Source organism: Phasianus colchicus, chromosome 13 (genome assembly GCF_987193195.1).
Source record: "Phasianus colchicus chromosome 13, bPhaCol1.hap1.1, whole genome shotgun sequence".
NCBI classification, from domain to species: domain Eukaryota; kingdom Metazoa; phylum Chordata; class Aves; order Galliformes; family Phasianidae; genus Phasianus; species Phasianus colchicus.
Window position 1 is genome coordinate 17,937,677 of NC_143448.1, and position 26,816 is coordinate 17,964,492.

Genomic DNA, 26,816 nt, shown 5'->3' on the forward strand with positions numbered 1-26,816 from the left:
AGCCTCCAAGCCAACAGCCAAACGGCTGCAAAGTGCTTCAGTGCTGGGAAGCAGGTTGAGTGGGTGCTCTGTGAGAGTGGGTTTTGGTTTTAGCAGAGTTTTGCAAGATTTCGAGGAAGTTACCCCAACGCCCCCATGCTTTGAAGCTGAGGAACAGCAGCCTGATGATTACTTTTTGGCTATAGATTGCTTCTCAAAAAAAAAAAAAAGAAAAACAGCTCTGATAAAATGCTCGTTTTTGGATCAGCTCCACCCGCAGAAACAGATGTGTGAGTGTGCTATTAGTGACTTTATATCATATCGTGGAAATGCATAGGAAAGGAAGCTCGTGGTTGGAGAGGAAGGTCAGACATGGCAAACGTAATTCCTAAATTTGCCATGCACGCAGAGCCCAGGCATTGAATTAAAGGCTGGTTGGGTTGGGGTCTGCGGAGAAGTCAGTGGATTTGGTGGCTTACCCTTGCTTACAAGCTGCCCTTCTTGTTTTTTAGACTGAAAAATTACCCATTTTCTTGGAAGGGGGAGCAAAAATGGGGAGCCAGGAACATATGAATATAAGGAGAAAATTGCTGTGACTTTTTCCATTGCAACGTTCATGAGTATTTCTTCACTTTCCAAGCAGAAAACCCCAAAAATACATCCAAGCCAAGCCAGGGTTATCACAGAGAAATCACATTATGGATGCAGAGGATATCACTCCCATGTCACAATTTCCCTAATGCAAGACCAAGCCCCTTTTCCCACTCAGTTCAGACCCCACTGACTATAGAGATGTTGGCGAAGGCAGAGAAGGGATATACCAGACCACAGACATTGCAGTAGCACTCAGGCTTGCCTTGATTATTCTATAGCAGCAATCTGGAGCAGGATTTGCCACCAGGAGACCAAAGCAAGGCATTTCCCCTGCCCCTTCCCGTGCCTGTGTGTCCATGCATATTCTTTGTTCCCCTTCTGACTTCCCAGGAAAGCACTGCATACCTCAGTGAGATAAGGGCAGAGAGGAGTCCTTGGAACCTCATGCTGACCTCAGCAGCAGTGTCTTGCTTACACCTTCTCCTTAAAGGATATGAACATGTTGCAACTAACCATCTGCTCTGCCCCTACCTCTTCCGCTCCAGCTCCGACTTCCGTAAGAATCAGAGCCATCAAGGAGCAGCAGATCAGTGCTAACGAATGGGTAAAGGGCAGCTGTGTCTCCTCATGCAGACAACCCTTTCAGCCCACACATGGGCATCTGTGGGATGGGAGCCTGCCCATTGCAGGAGAACATCCTCTGGGATGCAAGCCTGCAAGTAGATGGGATGGTGCCCACAAAAAGCCTGAGACAACACCAAGAAAAATTTCTGCAGCTCGGGGCTGTAAGGAGGACTCTTCACATCAACGCTGCAAGCAGGGGAAGGCATTGACTTGCATTTCTTAGGTCACAGTGGCAGCAGAGGAAGTCTGGCAGGGCCATGGTGTGGGATGGAGATTGCTCTCCTGGGTGACTCCAGAAGGCAATAAAAAAGACAATAAGGAGAAAGATAATAAAACCTTGCAGCTTTTATATTCTCTTCACAAAGACAGACTTTTCAGGAAGGAATAATGTTTGCCTACAGATTTACCAGCCCCCAGGTGCGGGGTGCAAAGGACAGCTGACGTTACTGGCAGCCCGGCCATGACCCTGTGAGGAGGTGGCACTGGGTTCAGACAGAGCTCTGGGGACAAGGATGGGACAACACGGACGCTTAGTCATCCAGTTGATGATAACAGCAGAAATAGGTCTGGAAGTATCCTTTCCCTGTAGTGCCCTAATAGGGGGCCAGCTCACACAGGACCTAGCACCAGCAGCCATTCCTTTTTGTCACTACGGTGAACATCATCGTGCTGTGTAGGGCCCTGCAAAATCAGTGCCACAATGCCATGTCCTTGGGGCATCCGGCTGGCATGTGAAGATTCAGGGTGAGAAACATCAGCATTGGCTTCTCCAAGGTCTAAGAGTGAGTGCAGTCCTTCTCCTCATCCTGAAGCCTTCGGCTTTTGATGATGCCTGCAGCACCTGAGGACCTCCATCAGCTCACGCTGAGCATGGACAAGGATAAGAAGTCCCAGTGTCAAAGCAGCAAGGTGCTGTGGTGCTGTGTCAAAGGCCATCACTCCTTGCAGGTTGTGTTTGCTCCCACGAGGATGTCATGAGATGGATTTTCAGGGCTGCTCCACACGAATCCCTCCCATCACCACCAGTTTTATATCCGCAGGATTACAAATCTCTGGGAAAGGAGGGACGAACAAATCCCTTCCCAGGAAGTATCCTTAAATGCACCATGTTACCCTGACAGCTGGCACAGAGGTGACAGCCCCATCAAGCCACTGTGATAACAATAACTCCAGCAGCTTCTCTGTCAGCGTGTTGAATTAAAACCATTTGAAACAGGCTCAGCTATTGCATCTCCTGGCAGAACCCACGACAGTCAGTGTAATTTATTGTTTCTGTTGCATGCTCATTTGTATTCCCAAGCAGCCTTGGGGAGTAATTTCTCAATGAGCAGACAGCTGCTGGGGGAGAGAAGCCGAGCCGGGAGGCTGGGAGCGGGCTGAGGACACGGGGATCTCACTGGGAAGTCTGGGCAGAGCAGCAGCAGGACACACGGACACAGCCCCAGGAGCACAATGAGACGAGGTACTACCAAGCAGCCAACGTTCCAATGGTGACATCCACTCAATTGCTTGAAACTCTGCCATCTGGAAGCGTGAGGTGGGAGAGTCTGGCACATAGAAGTTCAAAATCAGGTCAGAAGCTGGACTGGATCATTGATTCATAGACTCATATGGGTTGGAAGGGACCTTATAGATCAACTAATTCCAACCCTAGTTGGGATTGCCACCCATTAGATCAGGATTAGGACATAAAGGCCAACATTGTCTTCTACAAAGCTATCATCAGGACAATCATATACCTAATATAGCCCCAGCCTTCAGCTGTCCTTAGCCCAATGGCTTGCTGGGACAAATGAGGTTTCCATGCACCAATGACCAATACTGTAATTACAGCAGTGTCCCTGGACACATGTTCCCAAAAGTGAACCAAGGGCACCCCAGCTAACCTCACACAATTGGAACCAGCCACCTCTTCCTGGTTATTCTTGCACTGAAAGAGATGGGGTGCTTGACCCACCCCACCCTTTCCAGGCTGTTCATGATTTTGTAGACATCTACCCAGGTGCTGCACATCCTCAGGGTGCCACTGGAGGAAAACCAGCCCTATAAGGCCAAACCTGCTCCCAGATCAGCAATGAAAGGAACGGTTTGGGGCTTGGGATGGTGAAAGAGCAAAAATCATCTTCCAAGAAACGCTCCTGAGTTTGGTTTTCACCCTGAGGCAGTCTGAGCAGTTGGCATTTCTCTTTCATCTCTTCTTCCCCCTGGAACAAGAATGCCTAAATATATATATTCTGAACCATTGGAATGTTTTGTTCCAGGGCGACTGAAATATCATGCTAATATTAGAGGTACCATGTGATTATAGAATTACATGAACACCAGCATGCAATGAGAAGGCTCGAGCGGGTCTCTTTCATATTCTTCTCTCAACATTTTTCAATGATACGATGGCATTTCCTGCAAAGGATTCAATTGCAGCAAAGCCATTTCCAATGGAAAACTGTGCTGCCAGGCTCACTCAAGCAACAGAATTGGATGGATAATGGCCAACGGCATGAACACTGGTGAAAACACGGCACGGTTCCTCTGCACATGCAAAACACAGGGCAAAAATCCATCCCTCCTACCACCGTGGTTGAAAAACACATTAATCTTGCAGAACACGGCCAGCAGACAGGAGCCAAAAGGTTGACACTGGGGTGTGGTGGAGGGGAGACATATTTACATGCTATTGCTCAGCAGGTCACAGAAACAGGATGCTGATAACATCCTGCAAACTTCCTCCCTGAACCAGCGTGGAAAAAAAAAAATTACAGCCCCAAGGTGCATAATGACCAAAAACCATTCACAAATCCACCTTCTGGGATGCGGGCATTTCAGAGCAGACCAGCAGACGCGTCGCTTTTCTCTCGTTATAAAGGAGAGAACTTGAAAGCAAGGCAAACAGGGCAGCTGTGAGCCGAGCGCCGGCCGGACCTCAGCCCAGCGCTGGCACCAGTGATGCTTTTATTGTTCCAGATGTATTTTTAAATGGAGCAGCATTAGGAGAGAGGCCTTTTAATAGCTGGGTTTACATGCTTCCCTTGTGCTCTCAACAAGGGAGTTCAAAGGGTTCAGAGACACGCTATGCTCTCAATTGCACCGATATAAAAGCTGATGAAGTCAAAGCAACAGGCTTGGCAGGAGAGACACTGTGTGGGCTTGCACAAAAGCAGGGGAGAGGGCTGTGCTCTCACTTCCAACAGCTTCAAAATCCCTAGAATCCATTTGATTTAGACTTTGACAAGAGACGAGCAGAATTTCTGCAACGCAGTCAGGCTTGAGCAGGGCAGGAAGAGGGAAATTGTTTGCCAAGAGCATCAGAGTGATTTTTTCCTCCCTTTCCAAATGGAAACACAAAGGCTTGCTGTGAAAGAGAAACAAAACCTGCTTGCAGAGCAGGCTGGAAATAAAAATCATAATTTATCTTGGTTGGAGCAAAATAATTTTCCCCCTCAAAGTCACTGAACTATAATCCACTCCCATCAGAACACTCAGAAACCAACTGAGGACACAGCTCCAGGCACAGCTCCCAGCCTCTGAGGGATGTCAGGGCATTGCAGGTCCCCAGGGAAGGGGCTTTCCCCTCCAAGCAGGGCTCACTGCCCACAGAGCACACAAAGTCTCTTTCTAACAATTTCCAACCTCTGCAATTTCCAACATCCCAGGCTCTCCTTTCAGCCATGTGCTCTGATGCTGCAGTTACCAGAGCACTTCTGGAGAGGTAAAAAAAAAATAACCATATCTATCCACACAGCACCAGGTTATGTAGGTGTACACACATCTGTGTGTTTGTGCATGTGCAGATGTGCCTCTTCTTAAGAGAAAAGCTGCATTTTAGTGCAGGTCCAGGCTGTCGATCACAGCCCCATGCCTCTAAACCACAGTGGGTCACTGCGTCCCTTCTTTTTCCCTTTCCAAAATTCTTTTATGAAAGCAAGATCTATGCTGGAGCAAGTCTCCCTTCTGCCTGGCCACTCAGAAGAGGTTTTGCTCCATAGAAAGAGGGGCCTTTCCATAACCAGCCTGGTGTGCAACCTCCAAAAAATTACCACTGGCTGAAGGCACCCAAGCAGATGGGGCTGGTCCACGCACAAAAAGCTTCCAACCAACACCACCCATGCATCCAGCTCCTGCATGTCCAGGGTTGCAAAAACCAAGGCAAGATTTGCAGGGAGAGGTGATTTTCACCCACTGAGGGCACAGGATGGTGGTACTTTGTCTTGGGTTTGTGGCATCTGTAGGGTAGAGCAATAGAATAATAGAGTCATGAAGAAAGTAGAGTGGAAGAGAGGAGTGGAAGAGAGGAGTAGAGTAGAATCAGAAGAAGAGTAGACCAGGGTTGCAAAAACCAAGGCAAGATTTGCAGGGAGAGGTGATTTTCACCCATTGAGGGCACAGGATGTCTTGCGTTTGTGGCATCTGTAGAGTAGAGTAATAGAATAATAGAGTCATGAAGAAAGTAGAGTGGAAGAGAGGAGTGGGAGAAAGGAGTAGAGTAGAATCAGAAGAAGAGGAGAGGAGAAGACCAGAGGAGAGGAGAAGACCAGAGGAGAGGAGAAGACCAGAGGAGAGGAGAAGACCAGAGGAGAGGAGAAGACCAGAGGAGAGGAGAAGAGAGTAGAGTAGATTAGACTAGACAAGCCAGATATTTAATGCTACGTTCCATGACCATCCATCAGCGGGATAGAGCAGGGAGTGCGATGGAAGGTGTTGGGTGTTTTGGAAACTGAATTGAATGAAATTAAATGGCTTTCGCAACCTGAATGTTCCCCACTTGCTACTTTGATGCCAAAGTAGGTGGTATAAACAGAAATTTCGCGCTCTTCCTCTCCTCCTCACACACCTAGCTGACTCAAGAGGTGGAATCGGAAGAAGATCAGAGGGCTTCAGAGCAAAGCAGCTCAGCATGGATGGGATTTAAAGTAATAATAGTAATAATATAATAATAATAGTTACAATACAGCTCTTGGACAGTACAGCAGCTCCTTCATGCACCGAAGGCATTATCCCTCCGCAGCTGAACTTCAGGCTGAGGAATGTGACTGTCACCAAGAGGGGAAGGGAACGAGGACGCTGTCCCTATGGCTATCGGCCCGCCCTCATTAACGCGTTTGAGCGGCCGCCAGCCGCGAGCTGGGAAGTGAACTTTCCTCTGAACCCCATTCCTTGCACCAGAGGGAGCTTCTCACCCTGCCTCGCACCCCGCTGCACCGCGCCCCTTATCTCCCCCTCAGCCTTCCTGTTTATGTTTCCCATTAGATTACTGTAATTAATGCAATAACGGCAGATAGTGTTTGGGAACACGGTTAGCTACCGCTCGGAGGAGGAGGGCTTGGTGATGCTCGCAGGGATGAGCAAAGCAGCTCTGCAGTGGGATCTGCAGATGCTCATTCCCATACCCGGAGATGCTCTCCAAGCAATGCAGGTGCAGCTCTGAGCCCTGAAGGTTTGGTGACGCTTGCAGTGATGCTCAGAGGTTTGCAATGGGAAGAAAGCAAGTAAACCAAAGTGCAACCGAGCACTAAATGCATGGATAGGGGTCTGGGTTAAATGCAGAACAGCCCCTTTTGCTGCACTGGAAAGCATTGCAAAGGGATGCTCCTTCCAGTGAATCCTTCAGTAGATGCAGTTATACCCACATCACAACTCCATACAGCATAACACAGCAGATGCTTGCACCTTTCTGCTGCATATCCCCATAAAACATCCAAATTCTTCTCCCTATCCCCTGTACTACTTCTGTCCCATGGACAAAAGCACAAGAACAGATACTGCAATGCATGGGAGGGAGAAAAGCAGGAATACTGTGTACCCAAGAAGTTTTTATATGCCATTTTCTTCTATTTACCTTACCTTAATTTTAGATGAAATGGGCTTCCCTAACAATTTTGAATAAAATTATTGCTATTTTTCTATTTTTCTGGTGGGAACAAGATGGAAAACCCCCCTTTACTCCTCATTTCCTCCCAGGAGAGGATCTCCTGCAGCACACCATCACCCTGTGCTGCTGCTGCTGTTCCCTCAGATGCCAAAACGCAATCATCAGGGGGAAACCAGAGCCATAAACTCCAGCCCTGGCTGTTAATCAGGGTGATCCCCCCACAGATCACTATCTGAATCAAAGCCCCCAGCTGATGTATGGGCTCTGCTGTGTGTCAGGGACCCTTTGGTGGAAACAGCCCCCTCGCTGTTATATGGCACCTATGGGACTGTCACTATCGGCCCTGCAGACCTCGCCATCCCTGGGAGATTTAGTGGGGGTCACAGGAGTGTGACACGTAGGTAGCAGGGTAATAGGTGCTGTATAAGGGCAGGGGGAGATACGTATCTTCAAGGAGGGAGGAAATTCAGCAGTAGAGCAAAGCAAAACAAGGGCAGGGGGGCAAGCAGGCTTTGAAGTGAAAGCCCTGGCTGGTGGCTGATCCCATTAGCCCAGGAGAGGTGGGAAGGAAAGCAGCCCTAGGATGTGTGGTGGGAAGGACGTGGGTGCAGTGGGTTTATTGCTGCTATGCTGGATGCAGGCTGGATGGAGTTCTGCTTGACACTGGGTCTGTAGCAAACAGGGCAGAAGCACAACAGAAAAAGATCCCCATTGTAAGGAGTGCAGAGGGCACCTCGTACCCCACAATCCTGACACAAGCAAAGCTGCCTTGTGGCTTTTATTGCTCCACAATATTGATTTTCACAGCAACCAGCCGAATTAGCCGAGCACGCTCTGCAACACTGCTGTTTGGCAGCTGCAAACTCCACTTTTACAACACATTCAGCTCACTTATTTTGGCCTTTGGTGCAGTGCACCCTGCTCTTTCCCTATGTGAGATCAGTACAACCACTGCAGTCTGATGCCATTCATCAGCTCTCTTACCTATGCATCCTCTCTTATTCCCTTGCTCCTCAGGGGCCCAGTGCAGCTGCCATGCTTCTCAGATAGGCACAAACCCACCTCCCCAGGCACAGAAGAGAGTATCTTCTTATGAAACCTCCAGCAGCCTTCATTGCCCTGGGCAGCAAAAAGCAAGAACTTCAATCCTTGCTGCTGGGGAAATAAATTTCCCTTCAGATGTGCACGGAGCACCCTTGGATGGTGGTGCAGCTTTGTTCTGCCTGCACTGTTTGTTAAAGCAGCCTGGAGGAGCTAGAGCTGCAGGAGAGCCCTTGAGGATGCAGTGAAATCATACAGCTCGTTGGATGACAGCATGCCCTTAACAGCAAACAAATATCCAACTGCACAGCAAATCCTGCCTGGGGGACATCGGATGGGATGGAAAACACAGCAGCCACTCGATGCAGAGAACTAGCTCACCATAAATTCATGCTGCTCACTTACCTGTGTACTTGCAGACCTCTTGCAAGGACAAGAACAGTCTGCACTGCTGTCCTGGGCATTGCCACTCTTCCCTATGTAACAAAGCACAGTTGCTGCACCCTCAACTCAGATGCTCTGATTAAACTAACAGCTGTAATGTGCACAGCACACAAGGAAAAGGAGATATCCAGGGAGTGCACAACACCCAAAATGCAAGCAGAATGCTCAAGATGCATGCACAGAACCTGAGATGCATGCAGCACAACACCTGATGTGCATGCACAGCATTACACCCACACCATGCACAGCACCGAGATGCAAGCACAGCACTGCATCCATAGCATGCACAGCACCTGCAGCTCTCGCAGCACAGGGTTGAAGGCACTGCAGCTGCCTGCGGGTTCTGCTCGCACTCGCTAGGGGGAGGCAGCCTCCAACAGAAGGCAGATGAGGATCTGTCAGAGCAGCTCGGAAGGGCTCCATCTTCTCCATACAAAGGCATTTCCCTCGTACCAGCCCCAATCTGAGCCTCCCCAGCGCTAGGCTTGTTGCAGCTCTATTTGGGTTCCTGGGCTCGGTTGCTTTTGCCTCCCCAAATCCCCCTCCCAGGTTAATCCGAGCATGTGCCAACAATGAGACCAGCACAGAATGCAACAGCTCTGCTGTCCTGAATGACAAAGCCAGGCACCCTTTAAGTCTGTATCCTCTCCATACTGAAGTACTTAGAAAATTCCTTCTCAGGTGGCACAACTTAAGGAGCCATTTAATGATTATAAATAGGATGGATATGAGGGATAAGGCACAAAAAGACGTGCTGATCTGTTCCAAAAGCAATTTCTTAGACCTTTTACCTAAAGTCTATGGGGGTGTTTTTTGTTTTGTTCAGAAGCCTTCTGAAATCATCTGAAACAAAAGCAGTTACTTGCAAAGATCAGCACTGGGAGGTGGTTGCCCTCCCTCCTCAGCCTTAGGGAAAGAAAGCTTAATGAAGGATGCAGTCAAATTTTTAAGGAAGTTTGAGAACAGATTACATTTTGAAACCCCGCAGTGCCTTCACTGGGCTAATTTAGGGGGGAAAAAAAAAAAACAACAACTGAATTTCTGCTTTCTCTGGAGCTCTTGGGGTGACATTTTTGCTCAGCTGCGCTCAGTAACCCTGGCTCAGCTGCAGACTGGAGGGGCTCACTGCACACCCACTCGGTGCAGAAAGGGCTGAACGTGCACAGCCCTGAGTAAGGTCACAGCCCTGACCTTCATTTACCTGCACTCAAAGCAGAGCTCTGGGCAGAAATCACAGCACAGCAATCCTTCCCCTGCTGTGAACTTGGAGCTGCCAAAGCGCATCCCCTCCTGTGTGTTGAGCATCCTAAGCATCCTGCATTGCTAACCACCAGCAGAGAGTGGGGAAATAGGATTTAATCCTGTCAAGAAGCTTCCATAGAAGCAGGCTTTCTGGCTCCCCAGATATTTTAATGCCACATTCACCTGAATCACTGTCTCTAAACATCCATCTGTTACCAGCACAGCTTCATACAAACAGCTCGGGAAATTCAAAGGGGATTCAAGGCTTCAGGCATCCCAGCTGTGAAGTGATTTTTCTCTGCAGATGAGGGTTCAGCTCAGTTTGGGATCTCAAAGCAGGTGCTTTGCTCCAGAAGAGTCTCAAGCAGGTGGCCCCAAGCAGGTTTGCTCCCTAGCTGCATGCAGCCCCTTGTCTTCCCACCCCAAAACGCACAGGCGAGGACCTAGAGAGGGGTTTTGAAGTAAAACCCATCAGAAAAAGGGAAACTGGCTTCTGTCAGCATGCAGTTTCTGGTAAGTCGTAGTCATTGCTGCCACAGAGCCCTTTGCTTTGGCACAGAACACCCCCATCTCTGCACCTTTGCTTTGGCACAGAGTGAGGTAAGAACATTTGCTGAGGTTGACCCATGGCTGCATGCAGCAATGCAGTTTGGTCCCAGTTCACCTAGCCATGCCAGCAGAGCTTGGCCTGCTGCCCCCACACCTCATTCACCCCTAGGGATGGATGCACTACTGAGATCTACCTCCTTTCTGTGCACTCCATACACCTTATCCCAGCTTCCCACCTTCCACACTGCTGCTCCAGCTCACAGCACTTAGAGCAGCCCCAAATTATCACAGAGCAAAAATCCCAGTTCTACCCCCCCAAAGCACAGCCCAAAGGAGCTGAAGCAGAGTCTCATCGAATGCAACGAGCTGTGTTTGTCTTCTGGTTCAGCACTACCTCTCACAGAAAGAGGAAATGGTTTGGAGACAGTTTTTTTTTTCTCTCTCTATTTCCCCCCCCCCCCCCAGATGAGCAAAGTGTAAACTAAATGCTGACACAAAGGGAAGAAATTTTGCAGCAAGAGAAAGTTAAGCCATGGCTGAGCAGTTCCCACGAATGCTGTCTTGCAAGGAGGAATTGGGCCATATCCTGACTCTGGGCAGCCTGATCTGGTGCTTGGCAACCCTGCACATAGCATGGGGGGGGTTGAAACCAGATGGTCATTGTGGTCCTTTTCAACCCAGGCCATTCTATGCTATAGAGCACAGAGCAATTTGCACAAAGCAAAAGCAACCCCAGAGCCAGGTTGCAACAAGCAGCAACGTTCCCCTTGCAATAGCACTGGGTGATCCTGAAAGCAGGAGGCTGAGGTTTTGTAGGATGCTCCCTATGCCTCAGGAACACAACTAATAGAGGGATTTCTTCTTCACCAAGCCTTGCTCAGAGCCACACCAGGACTGACATTAGGTTTGCCCTGGGGGTGCCAAGCCCTGAGAAACAAACCCATGTGGAGCACTGGGGCCTTCCCAAATATCATGCAAAAAATAATACTCCACCTGAAGAGATCATCTTGTCATCTTCCCTCAGCTTTAGAACCGAGTCACTTCTGCTCACTAGGAAGCTTTACAGAAAGCCTGCTAGCAGGCTCAGAGCATTTTCAAGAGATGCTTCATAAGTAATACCCATAGGACAATGCTGCCCTGATAGCTCCAGCAACAGGAAAAAGGAACAACCAAGCAGTCCATCCCTTTACCAAACACAACCCCAGGACACATCACCTACAAAGCACACAACTGCTAAGGCAGCAGCCAATGCTGCAACAAAAGCACCCTGCTCCTAATTAGCTTCATTAACAGCAGCTGAGTTGAAAGGGACCACCACCAGCTGACAGGGAGGTGTTTATATGAAGGTGAGACTCACTTAATTAGTGAAAATAGGGGTGAGGAACTTGCTGTAGGGGCAAAAATAGTTGTGCTGCTGACAGTAGGAGCAATTCTTTAATAGTGATGTCAATACAAAAATACAGCTGTAGCCCTGAGCCCTGCACCCAGATTGCAGATGGAAGGCAAAGCAGCAGATTCGTGCCTGCAGCAGTGATGCTGTATTTTTAGGTGCTCACAGGGCTGAAGGTGGCACTGAGCACAGCCACTGGGTGGCAATCTCCATCCAACAGTGACACCCCTGGGACTGCCACATCCCCTCCCTTCGCCATACATGCAAATGTGCTAACATCTGGTAGCCAGGCACCTCATACAGATAGAGCCAGGCTATGCAAATAAGGAACAGGGCCCAGCTGAGCTGTCATCTACTTACAGCTCTTGGGTTTTAATTATTATCATATTATTTTTTTTCCCCAATGCTCATTTGCTGGTTGCCCTTCTCCCTGCTGCTTGCTGGGCTCTATCACTGTGCCTAGGGCAATGAATGTCCCCATCCTAGAAGGGAAAAACAGCCCTTTGAGATGGGGTGCCATGCTTTGTGTGAGGTCTGTGTTACCACTAAATCTCCTGCTTTTCTCCCACTCAGTATTTCCCATTTGCACCCTGCACAGGATCAGGGCTCACAGTATCCTGGGGATCCCCAGGCTGGAGCAATGGGAGCTCCAAATGCAGCCCCTCACCTCTGTGTTCAACAGTGGGGACATTGCTACAGCTCTGCCCATGGGATATTATGAGGACAAGCCTACATCCACAATGCCCAGAGGATGTAGGCTGTGCTTCTAGCAGCTGATGCCATGCACACTGTAGAGCAGCACAGCTCAGACCCAAGGACCCAATGACTCCAGTCTGTGTAGCAAAACCAGCAGCAAACCACTGCATAAACTTTTGGTTGTGTTGGCCCTACCCGTATTCCTGCTGCAGCTTTCAAAGCTGCTTCATCACCAGCGTTACCCTGAACCACACAGATAACAGCCCTACCAGTGCCACCATCATCCTTATCTAGCAAAAAAGGCTCCCTCCAGGCTTTGGCTATCCAAAACCCAAGCATTGCAGATAACCCACAATGGTGGAGAACGACACCAGGAACAAGCTCTCTGCCCCAAGATGAGCACAGCCACCTCTTCCTCCTCTCCCAAACCGCTGCCCAGAAGCAGGAGGGAGGTGATGGGGTACACTGCTCCAATACCAATGAGTAAGATCCTTTGGTTCCCCTCTGGTTTTGTGGGGACAAGCAGTGATGCTGCGATAGGTCTCAGTGCTCATCGCTGCGGTCGCTGCTGAAGAAATAGCACCAACAAGAGGAATTGCAGCAGGTGGTGAAGTGATGCAAGGCACTGCTGTCGTGGGAGAGAAATGGTACCCATGGGGTGAGAGCAGAGCGAGTGGCCTGATGGAAAGGTGGATGATGGTGGAAGGTCTCTGGAGCTTACCTGCAAAGTGCTGCCTCAAAAAGAGGGAGAATGCTGACATCAGGAGCAACAGGGAAGCAGATTTGCACTTAGTACCAAAGAAGCTTCAATGAGCACTGGAACAACCAGCACTGGGAATGTTCCCCTTGCAAAAGGGATTCCTGCAAGCAGGGGGCTGAGAAGAGTTTTGGTAGGAAAAACACTGTGCCTTGAGAATGCAGCTAATAGAAGAATTTCTTCTTAACCAGGGCTGGCTCAGAGCCCGCTAGGACTGGCACCAGAGCTGCCCCAAATGGAGGGCAAACAGGAAGAAGTTGGTGACAACTGGGAGCAGTTTCTGGCTTCAGGGCCAGTGTTACCCACAGCACCAGCTTGTTCCCACTGGGTGAAGGCGACGAGAGGAGAATTTCTCTGGGTGCGGCTTTCCCAGAAGGGTGAAGCTGATCACAAACGCTCTGATTCAGCCTCGAGATTTCTCAGGGTAATCATTAAACAGGAAAATGCCTTTATAGCTTGAAAGAACTTTGCTTGCTGCCAACATCTGCTCCCAACTCAAGGCTGACAACGTTTCCAGGAAACCTTCTCAGCTTCTTTATCATTTTTATTAAAGGTTGTAAGTCAGTGCTGGTGGCACATTTTAGGCAAATGAGTCACGAGAGTGAAGTCCTATTTTAACCATAGAAATTATCTAATGAGGGCAGCCACAGTGCAGCTGGGTGGGAGGGATGTCCAAGCACAAAGGCACTTTGTTCTGCCAGGTTTTGGTTGTGGATATAGGATACACAACCACAAGAAGGAGGTTCTTGGGTTCTCCCAACAGGTTGGCAGAAGGCAGTTGTGGTTCCTGGCCAACGTGGCCACCAAATCACTCCCATTCACCTCCAAGATAGCATCAACCAGTGGTGGCCACAGAGACGTTGGATGGGAAACAGAGCTGCCGCGCACACACAGAAGTGAGGGCTCAGTTTCATGCAGGTGGAACCAAAAACAGTAGGAGGCACAGACACAAAAAGTCCTGCCTTGGTTTCAATGGTGAACCACACGGTTTGGTCTCATTGTTTTCATTCTTGACTCGGGACGGGGGGAGAGGAAAATGACTCCGACCTGGTTATTTCCCCCGAAACCATCACGAGAAGGTGCTCAGCCAATCGGGGCTGTCGTCCAACATTCCATTCTTCCCTTTTATGGTCAAAATCTGGCCTCTCCAATAAAAAATAATCAGTCAAACGTGGACCGCACGGAGATGCGGTGGGGGCGTTGAGGGGCAGGCTGTCCCATGACCTGCTCTGTTGGCACACCGCAGGGCCAGGAAAGGGGAAAAAGCTCACCAGGCAGGAGGTGACGCCTCTTGTGGGCACAGTCTTGGCTCAAAAATGGAGTCCCAGAAGGCCTTGAGATACAGTGGAGGAACTGTTGGGCATCTTGAGTACCTAAGGTGACGATAACCAATTAATTGGGGGTCAAGAAAGCACCACAACTGCTGATGGGAATGGTCCTGGGAACAATTCCGAGGTTGAACATGGCTTACACCCCCAAATACAACAAACTTGTATTTGTTAACACAAGTTGATCCCAGCTCTGAGAGGCAGGATCACCTGCAACTTCACACCGTGGGCTGATACTGGGATCTGAGCACCCAGATCGAGATGTAGATGTCCATGTTCAATGCAGAGGAGTTGGACTAGATGACCTTTATAGGTCCCTTCCAACTCAAACAATTCTGATCCTGTGATGTAGAGCATCACTAGATGCCAAAACAAATCCTTCCAGAACTGAAGATGTCTGGATCTTCACGTGGTTTTTCCAGGCACAGCCACACAGCCCTTGCCAATCTTTACTCAGCAGTGAGAGAACTGCTGTACCCTGCCCTCAAGAAGAAGCGGATGAGACAGATAACTAACGAGCCATGAAGGAAACCACTTTCCTACTCTGACCCTGAGCATCCTTTCTGGCTTTTGTTCTGACCTGAGGCAGGATCTGCAATTACCTGTCTTTTTCAAGCGAGATGAACTCAAGGAAGCTTTGACCCCTGATCAGTGCAGTCCCATCAGATCCCCAAACCCTGCACCTTTCCCCAGCCAGTGCTTACATCCCAATCCCCCATCAGTACTTATCACGCACCTTCACAAATAGCAGAAAAATTCACAGATGTGATCTCACTGTATTTAAATTCCAGACTTGGACAGAACGTGGAGCAAATTACTGGAGGAAGGAAAAAGGGTCACTTGAAGCAATCTGCCACAGGGTAAAGTTAGGCTCCCACCTCACCCAGTCCCAAATCTTAGCCTAAGGCAGCCCTGTAAAATGAATAAGCTCCCCAGGAACGTCTCTATTCCCAGCACACTTATGTATTTCCTCATACTGGTTGTGCTTAAGATGCCGATGTGACATAATCACATTGAAGTGTTTGGTTAGAAGGCAGAGCCCTTACCAAGTGAAAAAATAGAGGTGCCACTGCTGAAAGTGGGTTGAATAATGTCAGGTTGGGCACTGGTTGGGTCTTCATCACACAAACCTATTGGAACTGAGATAAGAGATTCAGTATTGGTGAGCAGAGGAGCGGTCCCTGGGTTTCCCTTTGCCTATCAGCCCTTGTAGGGTGATGCAGCCACCAAAATAACAGATTTCATTTCTCTCGCGTTCTTTCTGATGATCCCCTGGTGTAAAATTAGCAGCAGGGAAGTTTCAGAAATGAATTCTCAAATGCACTTCGGTTGCAAGAAGAAAAAAATTAGCACCATGGGGAAAATCTCCCAGGCTGAAACTCCACAAATGAACAGAAAAATGCTCTGCTGAGACAGAGGTGGGAAAGCATAGGGGATGTGCAGTATTCTTGACCGAGACTTTCATGCTTACCTGTGAGAGAGATGAAAGCAAAGCACTTGTGCCACTTCTACTTTCAAAGAGCTGATGATCCAATTACTAATGGGAAGGAATAAAGCACAGGTATTAAGGAGATGGATTAAGAGCTGTTTCCATGGCTCGCAGTGCGAGCTCAAGGAGCAATTAAAGGAGAGGAATCAATGGGAAGGCAATCCCCCAGGGCAGCACTTCACATGGCACACTCAGTGCCACATGGCCCTCCAGCTGGAGCTACCAGCCCACCAGTGCACAACAGGAATATGTCATGCTGACCCATTAATGGCAACAAAAGGCTGAAAAAGAACCTTTCCCAGTATGTATTTAAATCAGCCTCATAGCACATCCGAAAGGATGACCTTAGCTCAACAGATTCCTGGAAATCCACCGTGGAGGCAACTTGTCAATGTTTAACTGCAGGTTGGTTGTGCTGCTCTCAGTGCACAGGGGAGGACGTGTTCTCACCTGGTAATTAATCAGGGTTAATTAAGAGCAGCGCATCTAGCTGATGGGTGCTTAGGGCAGCTCCCTGCCCCAGGTGGGTACGACCCCATGCAATCAGCCATACTCAAGAGGCAAAGCAATGACAGCTCGCTGCAGATGCTTTCTCACCACTTGATCAAGAGCTGCTTGCTATTTGCTTTTTTTTTTCCACCATAAATCTCCAGCTCCCGGAGTCCTGTTGTTACATCAGAATCATTCTTCCTTTTTCTGCAAAACAAGAACTGCACAGACTCTCAAGTGGAGAGACAAAGCCGAGGAGGCGATGGGTGTTCGTGCAAAGGCTGTGCCTTTTGACATGAGTTCCATGTGTCCTCCAGGCTCTGACTTGTGGCGTTCTGGGATATGATGATTTAGGAAAATTACTGACCTTGGCCGAAGCAGGATGACGTGGTGGCCAGAGAGATAAAGCAATTAGGGGGATGAATCCTGCTTTTTTCATCCTGCCAAGATTCTTAAACCGCCTGACCTCTGGAAGGCCAGAGCCTGAAAATGAAAATAAAAGGAAAGACAAAGGTCATTTGTTAGAGGAAAAAAAAAAGTGCGCTGGCCTTTCACAACCCCGCCTCCCAGTAGCTGTATGAATATCTTTTCATGCTTCTGGGCAAATCCCATGTCCCCAGGAGACCTCCAGCAGCTGGGAGGGGTCCAGACCCAGGCATGGGGAGCAGGAGGGTCATGCAGCAGCACAGGAGGGACACAGAGGGGTTTCATCCCTGCACTGCCTGGAGATGAGGTTACCTTCCCAGTCCATCGCTCTGTGCAAGCTCTCCAGGTGAACAAGCATTGCTGAGGGGAAATGGGCATGACAGAGGGCTTTCACTTTCCTTTTCAGCCCTGGGACATCTCCCAGCATCAGGAGGTGACATGTGAAGGAGAGCAGCCTGAATACCGAGGACCTTCCCCTTCAGCACTGCATAGCAGGTGTCCACCTCCAAGCAGTACTTTCAAGTCAGAAGCAACATCTCTGCCTGCTTCTTCCCCATTGCTATTGGTTATAAATCAGAATTCCTGGAATCTCTGCTACGGATTCGTGACCCTCCCCCCCCAGGGGTTTGAGCAGGAGTGCTCAGAGTTTACTATCATTGGACCACTAGTCCATTCTCTCCAATCACCAAAACATTTTACTCTCCAGAGTGAAGTCAAGCTAAAATCCTTAAATTGCAGGCTGCTGCATGGTCCCTGTTGGAGCTGCTGACCTGGAGGCTCAGTGGATAAGGGTACAGCTCTGTGCTTGAGGAAGGATGCCCCAAGCTGAGGGTGAGCTCTGAGCACCACATCCCTGCTGCCTATGGAGTGAACAATCTGCATGCCAAGCAGCAGGGCAACAGCACTTCTCCATTTCCAAAGCACAGTGCTGTGGTCCTTTCAGGCTGTCACTTTCCTGCTGCACTACCTGGGGCTGGGGGGGGGGGATTTCTTTACAAAAGAAGAGCATGCACAACAGGAGCAACCTGCTGCGAGCATTTGGCCAGCCAGCCAGCAAGGTGCTGCCAATCTGCTTGAGTTGTCAGCAGATTGAATGAAGCGGCTCCACTCCCGCTTTGAGCTGCGTGAGTCTCTCTTACAGGAAGCAGATTTCCTTGCAATTTCCTCGCAGTTTCCTCCTCTGCTGCTTTCTAATGGGATTTGAGGTGCTGTTTGCTCACTCTCCCTTTCCGTGCCAGCATCCCCCGCACGCAGCCCATGCAGGGCAGAGCCGTTTGCTCTCTTGCAAAGGCACATCGGTGCGGTTGTGTTTCCTTTTCTGGCAGAGAAAGCGAGCAGCGAGCTGATGCCGAGAGCACAGCCACTGTATTGCACAACGCCAGGGCAACGCCAGCTCCAACCGTCAGGGGCTGCGTGGTGGCAGCGGCGGCAGAGGAGGGTGTGCAGTTGGTGCCTTTGTGGCCCCCGGGGTCTTTTTATACTTTTAGAGAAGTTGGGCTCATCCTAAGTTCCTCTCCCACAGATTGTTCCTGTTGTTGTCGCTGCTCCGACCCCGCAGATCATGTGGCTTGGCATGACCTGGCGCCTCACTGCACTCCTGCTAGTCCTGGGCTGTGGGGACAGTGGGGACAGTGGGGACAGTGGGGACAGCAACTCCTATGCACCTACAGCTTTCCACCTCTCAATCCGTTTTCCTCTCAGTCCATCCCCTCAGGGAGCTCCTTTGGCTTCTGACATGCAGAGAGCTCTCTGTTCCCCTGGGCAATGCCATGCACGTTTGCAGCCCCAACGTGTGCAGCAATCTCCTTCCCCAAGCAAGCACAGATGGATGGCATGGTAGGGTTGCTGCAGCTTTTTTCTACCTGACCCAAAGGTGTTTTTACCTTATCTGAGCCCAACCTGCCTGCCCTTTGGGTCATTTGTGCTTGGGGTCAGCTTTGCTCCAAGGGACCATCTCGTTATTCCAAGTGCATTGGAAGGATGTGGCTCCATAAGGAGAGCTCAGGAATGGGGAAAGGTGTCCTCGGTTAAGACAACCTCAGGCTGTGCCTGGGGGATAAAGAAGGATAGAGCCATGGGCAGGGACCCACAGTGCCATCCCCCAGGGCAGGGCAGGCACCCTCTTCATTCTCCCCCATGTTTTCCCCCAGTACCACCCGGTGCACATGTCTATGTTTTGCAGCAGTCTTTGTTGCTTCCAATGGTGGCAGAGCAGCAATGAGTTTGAGGAAGTGGTTTGCACAGCCCTCAGACTTTCTCTGAAGTGCAGAGCACCCCAAGGCCAGGCTCCTCGCGTCGAGCCCAGGTGTGCAGGGCTCTGCCTCCAGTGGGATAATGGAGATGGGTCTCCATCCTCTCTGTTTTCATAAAGTCATGGAGTGGTTGAAGTTGGAAGAGGCCACTGAGATCATCTAGTCCAACCATCACCTTCCACCTTTTGGTACTGCAGTGGCTTCTCCATCCATCTCCACGTTCCTGGGATGCCTATGAGAGAGCAAACCACTGCCTCATTGAGCTCCATTGGCTGCAGTCAGTGCCCACACAAGGAGCAGGCAGACAGGTCCACACTAAATGCTATTTGTGCAATGCTCCATCACCCAGCACCACGGAAAATCCCACCTGCAGCCCAGTGCTCTCCTTTCCCCAACCTTGCAGCACGTGGTTCTCCATGACTCAGCCCTGTGATCAGAGCAGAGCTCAGCCAGCCTCTGCTTTCAGTCAACAGCTCTAATTAATGCTGCAGAGCCTTTTACTGGCTGGGGATCATACACATGAATATTTCCATTGCTGCTCTCCAGCTGTTAATTCTAGCGAGGTACTTTCCCCAGTGATCCTCATGCACCTCTTCCAGCAGAATTTGTCCCTCCTAATTTCAGGGATGGCCTTGCCTTGCTTGAAAGTTGCATTTTCCTTTTGCAAGCGACGTGGTAATATTTTGCACAAGCAGAAAAATATCGTTTTTTCTTCAGTAGCAACTGCTAAAACTCACTGGCTGTAAAGAAATCCATGCACTGAATAAACTTCTTGTATTTTAGCTGTATGAAGTTGCAGCTCTGTGGCTGATCTTCATCTCATCTCAGGGGGCATTTGGTGCCAGCAGAGGCTGATGCACACTGCCTATGAGAGCATGGATGATTTAGCAAGCACATAATTGCCTGGAGGGGTTCTTCTTGCATAATGGATGCCATGCTACTGCAGCAGCGTCAGTCCCACAGCATGCACACAGGCCACAGTGGTTTGCACAGTGTCAAATTCACACTTCAGAGCAATCTGTGCAACGCTCCATCTCCAGCTTCTATGGATCTGATAGAGCCAACTCTGCGTGAAAGCACTCAGCAGAACCAACCCAGCTCTGTAGCTCTTGGTGCTGAGTAACCCAGCCTTCTTTTGGTCCTGGCCAGGAAATGATTCGGAAAATGAAAATCAAGTTACCCTCCCCAGCAAAAACTACAGCAGCAGGGCTGATAATTTTGGGTGAGAGCTGCAGCGGAGCAGAACGGCGCGGGCTGTCCCCCGCCCTCGAGCAGCTCACGCTCTCACCCCGCACTGCTTCCTCCCCTCCCCCAGCCCCTTCTGGGATGGGTTTTGCATGTTTTTCCCCAACGGGGTAGGATGAGAGGGGCCAACGTCGCCGCCAGCATCACCCCAAGCATTGCCCCCCACCTCTGTCCCCAGCACCACGCCCATCAGTGATGCATGGCTGCAAAATGCACCTTTATTTCCTAGCAATCCCCTTTATCACGATACAGAGCTTTGTTTCCCCTATGGATGCAGCTTGTTGCGTGCAAAGAGCCATATAAACCCTTTCTCAGGAAAGTGGCTCTCAGGGGGATTTTGCAGAGCCAAGCAGCTCTGCTCTGCAGAAGGGTGAAATGGAGAAACCCTCCCGCTGCGCTCGGCTGGAAGCTTTTTCGTTTCTGCACTACCTTGTGGCTTTCTGGGAACTCATGGGAGCCCTCCTGCACAGATCGTTTTCATTAAGGAACAAGAATCCTGTTTTCTTCCAATCTTCCTCATCACCAAACCCAATGGGGACAAAGGAACTTATCACCCACGAGGTGCCAAAAGCCATTTTGCTAAATACGCCGCCTCCTTCTGTGCCATGCAATGGATGCAAATAGCAGGGACAGTCCCTGTGCCCTTTTGGAAGGGACCAAACCTGCTCCTGCTCAGCTCCATCAATCCCAGAACAGACCTCTTGTATCACAAGGGGCCCCCAACCCCTCTTTCAGTCCCTGCAACGCGCTCCGTCGCATTTCATAATTGCCTTTTTGCAGAGGTTCTTATTGAGTAATGCCTATTTTGTTGAAAAACTACACCACAAACAGCCAACGGGGAAGGAAATAAATAATTGCTAATAAATGTCAAAGTAGATCAGCAAATGAGAAAGGCCAAGAAAGAACTATTTTTTTTTTTTTAATCTTGGAAAATAACTGTGGGGTTACTGCAGAGATTGTATGTAATGAATACCTTGCAGGGGAGTTAGTGCTTGGTCATTTCCTCAGCTGGCTTAATGTTGTCTGCCTCCTCCGTGGGCTACAGCAAGCCTGAAAAATAGCCTTTTCTTTTGTAAAATGAGAAAAAGCAGGCAGAACATGGTGGGTTTCTTCTGAGCACATTGCGGGTCATGGGGTAAATGATTCTACCTGCTCCCATGTTGGAAAATTTGGGGTTATGGCATCTCTGGGCTTCCGTGTCAATGTTTGGTGTTGGCTTCTTGAAAAACTAGGCAAAGAAAAACTGGGGAAATCAGAACTGCAAATCTTAAATAAAGATCAAAATAAGCAAGAATGGTAATAATCATCATGAATATGACAGTGCTGTTACTTGGCTGGCTGCTGGTGTTTGGGATTTTCAGCCCTGCACCGAGTTTCTCTGCGTTTCTGAGTTTCAGACATGGCGTGCACCCACAGCCCATCCCTTTCTGGAAGGAGAAGCACAGAACCATTTGGCCAATGCATCCCTTCAGTGATGCCTTTGATTTAAGGACCCATTAAGATCAATGCGAAACTGCGCTTCCCAGAAGGACTGCGGCAGATTCACAGCTGAGAGCCATAAAAGTAAATGATGGAGCAGCAGAGAGGGGAAGAAGGGACACAGCCACCCCTAAATCTGCTCCTGGAGCTGCCCGCACTGCATCCCATGCATTGCTCTGTTTCCCATGGTGACCTCAAGTCTCAGAGATCAGAAATTCGCCCGAACACGAGCTGCTTCAGCACAAATCCCCGGCACTTTTCCCTTTTAATTGCCCCCTCTTTACTCAGCAGAAAGCCATATTTCCTTGCTCTCGCCTTGAAGAAATAAAAACCTCAAGAGCAGAGAGGATGCAGAAACAAACAGCGAGCCCTTCGCTTATTCCTCGTGGCTCTCCTAACTACTGCCAGCTCAACTTGTGGTTGAGATTACAGCCATAAATCACAAGCTGCGCTGTGAAATAACAGCTCTGATTTCACCCAGTGTGAGGAAGGAGAAGCAGCAGGGCTTGTGCAAGGAAGGGCACAACGACCCGTGGGCTCAACCCAGGCTCAGAGGGGAGCCAACCGTGACCTTCAAGCATGGCACCACCAAATGGCTGAACGTACATGTGACTGCCAGCTGGAGCATCCTCTGGGCAGGATGGTTGGCACGGGTGTTGTCAGCTGCATGGAATTATAGGGAGCTTCATCCCACCCAAGAGAAATTTGTGAGTATGGCACAGATTTAACAACTCAGGTCCTCAATAAGGCAGCCCCTTGTGCTGACGATGAGCCCCAGATAGCAAACAGCAGTGGTGCACGGAGGTAGAAATGATCATAAAATCATAGAATTGTAGAATATCTTGAGGATTCCCCACTAAATACATGCGTGAGCTCCTCAGAAATAATAAAATAACACCAGTAATGTAGGGAGGTAGTGGTAATGCCCTACTAAACCCATGTGTGAGCCCCACATAGCAAACCCTAGATGACCTTTGAGATGTGGCAGATGATCTTTCAGGTCCCTTCCAACCCAAGCCACGCTATGAACCTGTGAAATCCATGCATGAGCCTCTCATAGCAAACACTGGTGGAGCAAGGAGGTAGTGGTAAAGCACCACTAAATCACGGAATCATTCAGGTTGGAGACTTTTATGAACACCAAGCCCAACCCCAACCCATCCTACCATGAGCACTGACCATGCCCCTCAGTATCACATCTCCATGGTTCTCAAACACCTCCAGGGACAGTGACTCCACCACCTCCCTGTACTGTTCCAATGCCTGACCACTCTGTTGGAGAAGAAATATTTCTTAACATCCAACCTGTGATACATGCATGAGTCCCACATAGCAAACACCATCGGTGCAGGGATGTAGCGAAGATGCCCCAATAAAGCCACGCATCGTGCTCCTCTATTCCTCCTCCATGAGCAGCACTCAGCCCTTAGCCACACTCAGCTCACGCAGACCAAGTTTCATCCCACATTGGGTGATCTTCTGAAACTCGCCCTATTTTTAGCTCACCCCTCAGTCCCAGCTGCAGGACCCTCGGTAGCCACACGGTATTTTTAGCCGTGTCCATCTGGGCGAAGGCGCTGTGGTTTGAGCATCTGCAGCGAGGTGGCCGGGCAGCGGGATCAAAAACGGCTCCAGGGCTTTTTGGCCGTGGCCATTGTGGGGGGAAATGTGGAAGTGGCTCCTCGATCCTGCACTCGGGGAGGGTTAAATAAAGAAAAGAGCCGGTGCGGCCGGTGGGTGCCCTTGGGTGCAGCTGAGGCCAAGTGTGTCAGCAAGACATGAGCATGTAGGGCAGCAATGGAGGAGCCTCGTACCCAAATCCATCCATGTAAGCCCTAAAGGCATCACCCCTGTGTCCCATCTTGCAGCACCTCCCAGGTTCCATTACAAAGACCTCAGCATTGCCCTCTGCATCACCCCAACTCACCCCTCTTTACTTTCCTGGGGGGGTCACACGGAAGGGGCCAGAGGACGCACGGCCCCATGGAGCCAATGGCCCCAATGCTTCCCCTTTCTCAGAACAGAGCACGACGTTTCTCCAAAAACAAGAGTGACAACAACAAAAAAATAGCAACACTGGAGCTTTTACTTTTTTTTTTTGCTCCCTTTTAGGTGAGTTTTGCTCCTTTTCGGGTGGGATTTGGGAAGTTGCCGCAGGTTCGGTAGCTTTCGACTTCGCGTTTTCACTTTTTAAAAGTCTGTTGCGGTGACTAATATCTGTCCGCCCGTATCACACTACCTTGCTCTGGAAATACCCACCACTACATGGAAAATATAATTCAAAAAACGTTTCCAAAGGGGTCTCTCGCTTTCCTTCACATCTCACCAGAGCCCCCAGGGAACTGACACCAGTGGGGACCTCGGTGACTTTGTAACCGAGTGGTGATGTCCCCAAGCACTGACTTGCTACAGTGGCCGTGGTCTGGAGATGCCACTTTCCCATCCTACAGCCCTCCATGGCCACACAGCATCAGGCAGATGCTGTCTATTCGTGTCCAGCATCACCTTCACACCACCATGACCTTATGAGGATCTTGTTGGGATCTCCATTTCCAAACTCTTCTGAGCCTTGGTGTCTGCACCACTGCAGTGCCTCATTGTTGGGCTGTCCTAATAGATGGTATCCCATAATGTTCAAACAGCTAGGCCAGGCTCTGAGCAACCTAATCTAGCTATAGATGTCCCCGTTCATTGCAGGGAGTTGGACTAGGTGGCCTTCAAAGGTCCCTTCCAACACAAATGTTTCTATGATTGTAAGATTCTTTGACATCCCATAATGCCCCATGGGGCATCCAAACCAAACTCTTCACCCACAGCCATCCAACCATTGCAGTACCACCTTGTTGGGCTGTGCTGGTGCTAATAGATGGCATCCCATAATGTCCCACGGGATGTCCAAGCCTGGCCCAACCCCACAGCAGCACCAATTTTCAGACGGACGTTCTTCCCCTTGCCCTGTGCACTTCCTAGCAAAACAAGAGTGTGTGCCTGCCTTCAAAGCAAAAGGCTCAGGATTTATAAATAAAAGAAATAAATGAGTTGTTGGTTTTTTTTTTTACTGTTCCAAATTAGCCCCAGGCAGACAATGTGTACATGCAGCAAAAGACTCGGTTTCCTGTCTGTTTGTCAAGGCTCCTAACAAGCTTCCTCTGTATAACAAACCCAGCCAGGGGGCGGAAAGGGTAAGGACGGAGCTGAAATGTGTGCAGTGATTGCACAACCACCCTGGCTATTAGGGGCTGTCACTGGGGGGCTTGGGGCAGCGCATCATCCCCCCTGCAGCCACCCATGGGGATGGATGCTCACAGTGCCCAGCAAGCTGCTCGCATAGGGCTGAGCCTTCCTCCCTTCCCAAAATAGTTCTTCAGATATCCACGGATGAGTCATTTGATTTCTTGGCCAAAAATATCTTCCTGCTTGGCGCTTGGGTCTTTAAAGGATGGGAATGGGTGGTGGGTAGTGCTGCTGCATGGGACTGCTGGTGGTACCCAGAGCAGCGTTGGAGGGATGCTGGGATGATCCATGCGGGAGTGTGGGAAGCATGGGCAGCGCTGAGAGTGATGACGCAGCGTTGTTCTTGTGGTATTTCAGGCTCAGCCAGAAGTGGGAAGTGTCAGAAATCTCATGAGATGCGGCCTGGCCTTGTGAGATTTCCAGCTGTATTGCAAAGCCTTGAGGTCCGGATTCATCTCTGACCCAGTTTTCTCGCTCTTTGTTGCTTATCCCCATGGATATTGCTTCTCATAGTTCCTGCTGGGGCAGTACACCATTATTATCATCTCTGAGGGTACCCCAAGGACAGGGTGAGCTCCTGCCAGTGTTGCTACAGAACCCCACAGAGTGGGGATCCATGCAGACCCCATGCAGAGAGCCTGTAGGGACAACACGTGCAGGGCTGATGCACATGGGGCCAGAGGATGCTCTTGACTTCCTGTGCTGAGAGCTTGCAGGTGCTTCCTCACATGTCTGCACCTGCCTCATGAACTCGTGGCTACATTGGGAGCTGCTGAAAATCAAAAATGCTAAATCGCTACAAGCAATAGCAAAAACAGCGACCCCACCAAAGGTGAGGGGGAATCACGTGCCCAACCCTGATGCTAGACACCTGAGAATCCACTCAGTCCTCTCTGCGTGATGTAAACGAAACTGGGGACCAAATTCAGCACACTGAGTTTCACCCTGTCACTGCTGCTGTGAGATACTTACAGTAATGCCAGAAGGGAAAGCATGGAAGGAAATTCTGATTGAAGCAGGGGCACCCCCAGCGCAGCTCACAGCAGCCCCTGCAGTATTCAGTATTCAGGAGGGATTTAAAGTGAGATCTCATGCACAGCATTGCAGAGCCATCCGGCTGTGTCACGGTGTTTGCTTTCCCCCATCTCAGAGCTGCATCTCGGGCAGTCAAACACAGCTCCAAATAGCTGAGGACCTGATAAGAGCCATGCAGTGTGCTCATTCCTGGCACAGATTGAAGTTCTAGCTCAACCCCGAGGCTTGGTTTGCTATCAGGGTGGTGGGTGTTGGTGGATGAAGGGATGCAAATTGGCTGGATGCAAAATTCCCAGTTGGAAATGGTAGAGCGACGCCTCATCGGGTTGGTCGTTAAGTCAGCATGTGTCCCCTTCCCTACACCAGCCAACCATGGGCACCAAAATCACCTCCTGCTTGGCACACCCATTGGAAATTGGGTGGGAGAAGACTTGGAGAAAAGGTCTTTTCACAACGATTGCCCAGTGCCATGCAAGCAACAATGCATGCTTATCCCACTGCTGTCTCTCTAAGTGAAGCCGTTGCTCCAATTTGACTCAACAACAAAGAGCTGCAGAAAGAAGAGGGGCTGTAGCGGTCCCTGAAGCATTTGGAGCAGCTCTTTGCAGTGAAACTCCACATGGCCAGAATACAAAACCGAGAGCAGCTCGGTGTCGG

The 26,816-nt window shown here is 49.8% G+C and overlaps 1 long non-coding RNA gene across 7 annotated transcripts; it reads right to left on the bottom strand.

The window, feature by feature from the left end:
* Nucleotides 1-1,580: 1,580 nt before the first annotated feature.
* On the bottom strand, nt 1,581-16,590 carry LOC116243857 (uncharacterized). Of its 7 annotated transcripts, none has more exons than XR_016470679.1 (7): nt 16,450-16,590; nt 15,982-16,047; nt 15,557-15,649; nt 15,247-15,327; nt 14,454-14,555; nt 11,333-14,327; nt 1,581-2,744 (listed from the first exon to the last, which is right to left on the bottom strand). It is a non-coding gene; the product is annotated as an uncharacterized LOC116243857 (long non-coding RNA). The 7 variants fall into 7 exon arrangements; XR_004170067.2 differs by lacking the exon at nt 16,450-16,590 and adding an exon at nt 16,344-16,433; XR_016470680.1 differs by lacking the exon at nt 16,450-16,590 and adding an exon at nt 16,293-16,395.
* Nucleotides 16,591-26,816: the final 10,226 nt, after the last annotated feature.